This window comes from Ziziphus jujuba, chromosome 2 (genome assembly GCF_031755915.1).
Source record: "Ziziphus jujuba cultivar Dongzao chromosome 2, ASM3175591v1".
Taxonomy (NCBI): Eukaryota; Viridiplantae; Streptophyta; class Magnoliopsida; order Rosales; family Rhamnaceae; genus Ziziphus; species Ziziphus jujuba.
The window spans coordinates 23,985,252-23,990,501 of NC_083380.1; the positions used below are offsets into that span (position 1 = coordinate 23,985,252).

General features: G+C 26.7%; 1 non-coding gene across 1 annotated transcript; it reads left to right on the forward strand.

The window, feature by feature from the left end:
• The first annotated feature begins 2,070 nt into the window (after nucleotides 1-2,070).
• Nucleotides 2,071-2,208, forward strand: LOC112491890 (small nucleolar RNA Z247). The gene has a single exon (XR_003056227.3). It is a non-coding gene; the product is annotated as a small nucleolar RNA Z247 (small nucleolar RNA).
• The last annotated feature ends 3,042 nt before the right edge of the window (nucleotides 2,209-5,250 follow it).

Here is a 5,250-nt window from a genome sequence, read left to right on the forward strand (position 1 = left end):
CAACAGAAAAATGAGAAAAAAATTCAACAGAAAAATTGTTAGCTTGGCATAATTTTGATACAGACATAAGATTTCGAGTCATGTGTGGCACACATAATATGTCAGAGAGCAAAAATCATTTAGAGGGAATTGGAATATGGATAGAACCAATATGAATGATTGGAAGTTTCGAACCATCTACATACCCATACAAATCGTAGGCAATGAGTAAAGAATCAAACTGGGTACGTGAAGGCAAATAAGTGGTCTCTGTAAGATGAAAAGGAGCTTGAGAAGCAACATTCAGAACAACTAGGTTTTGTCTGGAGAGTGTTGGTTCATTTTGCACAGTGACAATAGTTGTAGAGAAGGAAACTTCAGCTATGGAATGTTGAACCACGAAGAATAGGTAGGATAAAAAAAAATGATGAAGTTTTAAGGTTTGATACCATAAAGAACAGCAGAGATTTTGGTATGAAATCTATATATTATTAATGTATTGAATCACCATATAAATCTAGCAAGCAGGTACAATAGATAAACATAGAAATAATAAGGCTATACATAAGCTGTTACTGATAAGAACAAAAGGTAAATCTTTTATTAGCCATTACTCAATAGGTGGAGATAAAGCTCTTAGACCTGATAATTTTTTAGGAGTTTTCTTTTAGGATAATCGGTGATTTTTTTTAAGATGATTTCTTTTACTCTTTTTGAAGTTTCTTTTACTCATGTATTTTTTAAATCTCTGAATGTTACAAATATTGTTTTAATCCTTACAATGCCTAATATCCAAGTGAAGTGGGTAATTTAAGGCGTCGTAATTTCTCCTCTAAAATTTTGTCCAAAGTAATTATAAATAGATTACAACCTAATATCATAGAAATAAAATGCTTTTTTATGTGATCGAATAATTCAAGATAACAATATAATTGCCCAGGAAGCCTTTCATTTTTCTTAAGAATAAGCATGGTGGGAATGAATCCTTTTTGGCCTTTAAATCTAACACGGCAAAAGCATAAGACATAGTTTGCGTGGATGTTTTTGGAATCGCTCCTTCTAAAGTTAGGTTTTAATTCTCATTTAATTAAACTTATAATACATTGTGTCCCAATTATATCTTATTGAATACTGATTAATGGAGTGAATGGTATTTCTTTTTTCCACAATGAGAATTACATGAAGGTGATCCATTGTCACCTTGTTTGTTTATCTTGGTCGCAAATTCTTTTATCATAAAAGGTAAATAGATCTGTTGGTTGGAGGTACCTTGCATAGATTGAAAATCTGAAAGAACTATTAGAAAAGATATTTGTGAAGATTCTTAGTATCTATATTTATATGTATCCATATATTCTCTTGGTTTATTACCTTAATTAGTTTTTATGTACTTGTATAAATTGGATCAATGTCTCAATAAAATATAAGGTCTATTTTATGCCTTTACATGGCAATAGAGCAACCTTTGCTTTAAATAGCCCTTTTATTTTTTTATTTTTATTTTATACAAACTCTAGCCCATGCTTTCTTATCCTTGCTTATTTTATTTTATTTTTGCTTTTCCATGGCTAATGACTCCTCCTCTACTTGTTCTTCTACATTTGATCCCCATACTCCTAACATAGCTGAGCCTATTACTACCTCACTTATAACAACTTAATCTCCATCAACATTGTTGCTTAGGCACCATTAAAATTGACTTCTGAGAATTATACTGTTTAGCTCACACAATGGTATTCTCTCTTCATTGGGTATGATATTATGGGTTATGTTGATGGATCCCTTTGCTGTCATCCTCCTTTCCTTAATAATGCTGCAAATCCATCTCATTTGTTTTGGGCTTATCAAGACCATCTTCTTTGTAGTGCTCTCATTGCTTGCTTATCTCCTGATTTAGTTAATTTTGCAGCCTTTTAAAACACTTCTGGTGAAGTATGATAAAAGTTTTTCATCATGTATGCTAAGCCCTTTATGATATACTTATAAACATCTATGAAACACTTAATAAACTCATGAAAGGCTCTCAGTCAATCTCTCTTTATATGCAAAAAGTTCAGACTCAAAATAGATTCGCTTACTATGGTTGGTGACCCAATCAACAATGATGAATTAGTCTTTCATATTCTCAATTGACTTGGGTTCGACTATGATCAAATCATGACAGTGATTGGTGCACGTGATACACATATCTCCTTTATTGAATTACATGATAAACTACTGAATTTGACAGCATTTCTGCAACATTCCAACTCTCCAACTAATTCAATTGTGAGGTTCAACCTTCTTTTAAATCCCAGCCTATAAGGGCTTTTTACTTGTTTCATAAGTTTATTTAAAAACTAAGTTTACTTGGTGGCAAAGTTGTTTGTGAAATGACAACCTTAGAAACCTTATAAATAGATGTTTAGTTTTTTGATGTTATATCACATAGATCACTGAAAACACACTTTTTTTTTAGAAACTTCAGAGAGAGTTTTTTGTTGTATTAATTTCATGAAGCTTGCACAAGGTTACAAGTTAGAGATTGAAGAGCTAGTTCAATATTGCTTTGCAAGTTTTTCATTCCACTACAAGTGTATAAAGCAAGATGAGGCAATGTTTGGGCCATAATATTAATTTTTCAAATTAATATTTTTAATTTATTGAAATATTATTTTTTGGAGATTAATTAATTTTTGCATTAGTCCCACAGTGATTGGAGAGTAGAAAATCATGTGATTTGCACATGTATAAATTGAATTTATTGAAGATATAGAATAACAATAATCCCATATCGAAAGTGCATGAAACAACTCAAAGTTTTTTGCATGTATAAATAGGACGCATATATGCACAACTACAAAACAATGGACTACTTATTTTATTCTTATTTTAGAATCGATTAGAGTAGCCAAAGTGTTCTCTATTGTTTTTAGTTGAAATTTTATTTTTAAAATCCTTTATTTTAAAGGTAAAAGCAACTTATTAATTATTGTGTTCTCCATAATTAATAATAATTGTCTAAGTAGTTTTGATTTGTTTTAGTGTACTTTTTTGTTTCTTTAAACTATTATAGGTTTGAATTTGCACACCCACACATCTAAGAGACAACAAATTATTGAAAATTTTCCCAACATATTCCAAAAATCCCATTCATTATCAAAGGCTTTTGGTATTTATTTTACTAGGACAAAAAAATGCTATAATATAATACAAATTCTGAGGTTAAAGTAGGAACTTGGATAGAAAGAGAAAGAAAAGAAAAGTGAGATACAAAATTGCTAAAGTGAAATTGTAAATGAAGATCGAGAGCAGTGATTTTTTTTTTTTTTTGGGGGGGAAATAAGATCGAGCATAGGATTGCTGAAGCAAAATTGCATACAGAAATAAATGCAAAATATCCAAAGAAAATGGAAAAAGAAAATAAATGGCAGCTAAAAGAATAAAAACCCCACACTATATATGAAATTACTGCCAAAAAAATTGTAATTTTAATAAAGTTTGATATTCATTTACCATCAGAGGCAAAAAGTTTGGAGAAAAAGTCTCAAGTGGCTTTTATAATATATTGAGGAATATTTCATTTACATCTTGAAGTTTGAGATAAATAGAAATACATTCTCATGTTTCTAATAAATCATTCACATTTTCTAGTGGCAATCTAAATTACTTTTATGCATTTAGTAAAATTAAACTAACTTTTCATGTTTTATTCCTCTTTTCTTTTTGTAAAATTTAATTTTTTGGGTGATTTTGCAAATATTAATGTGAAGGCTTAATTTATTATTCTATAATTTTTACTAATTTTATTAAACTACGTGGTAGTTTTTCAATTAAAAAAAAAACTATGTAATAATTTATCAAATATATTTAACTAAATATATTAAAATGTATCATAATTTGTCAAATACATTTAACCAAATATATTATAATTTTCAAATATATCCATCTAAATATATTTGTCAAATATATAACTCGTTTAAAAAGGGTTATATAACTAAAATTATCATATAGTCCTCTTTTTTTAAAAAAAAAAAAAGAAAAAAGAAAAATTATTGTACATCTTAAATAAAATTCAATTAAATTTTTTTTAAGTTTTCAAATTAATAATTGCAAATAAAATAAGAAGAATAAAGCTTTTTAAGGTAATTTAGTTATACTAAAGGTACCAAGGTAATTTAGATTGCTTTTAAAGACTGCAAAGAGTGCGAATGATTTATTTGAAATCTAAGATTTGCTTTTGTATTTAACCCAAACCAAAGTTCAAAATTTCGATAAGGTGGAAATATCGAAGGTTTAAAACATAAAAATTTTCATGGAAATATAGAAAAATATCGAATATCGATAAAAATTCTTAAAAAATCATGAAAATTTATTTTAAAAAAATAGAAATTTTTATTGAAAGTTTAGTATTAGCTTACTTAAACAATCAATTATAAAATTGATTATAAAAATTGCAAAAATATTGAATAGATATTATATTTCTATAAGGATCTATTTGGTATAATTAATGAAAGTAGAGTTTTAGTCTGTAGAGTTGTATAATAGATATTTTTGAAAAAGAACTTTTATTAAAAAACTAATAAATATTTAGTTGTAAATAAAAAATGGCTATATTAAATGCTCATTATATTTCCATATAAGCTAAAAAAGCTATATTAAATGGTCATTAAATTTCCATATAAGTTAAAAAGAAAGAGCATTTTACAAAATTTGGGCTTGCTTAAAACAGCTTAAAAAAACTGTTTTTTTAGTCAACAAGTGCTTGTTGGCTCTTACCAAACACTTTTATTTTTTAACAAAAGAGCTTTTGGCCTTTAAGTAGAGCTTTTGGTTTAAAAAAAAAAAAAATTCTGCAAAATAGACACTTAATCAATTTAATTTACAGTAAGTGGTAACAATCATTAATAAACTATTATTGATAAAAATATGCAAAAAAAAGAAAGTATATATTTAATTTATTATTTAAAATAAAACAGTCATTACAATTATATTATATTTCATAAATATCATCTCAATACTCATAGAATTCTTAAATAATTGAAAATTATTAGTATCTTTCTTGTTTTCATTTTGAGATGTGAAATGTGAAAAATAATTATTAAAAAAATATATCTCTTTAATAATTTTTCGTACAATTATTTATATGCCAACCATAAGGATCTTGTAGTAAATATATTTAGTATAATATATTCTATCATCTTTTTTATTTGAGATGTGAAATGTGAAATGTGAAAAATAATTATTAAAAAATATATCTCTTTAATAATTTTTCGTACAATTATTTATATG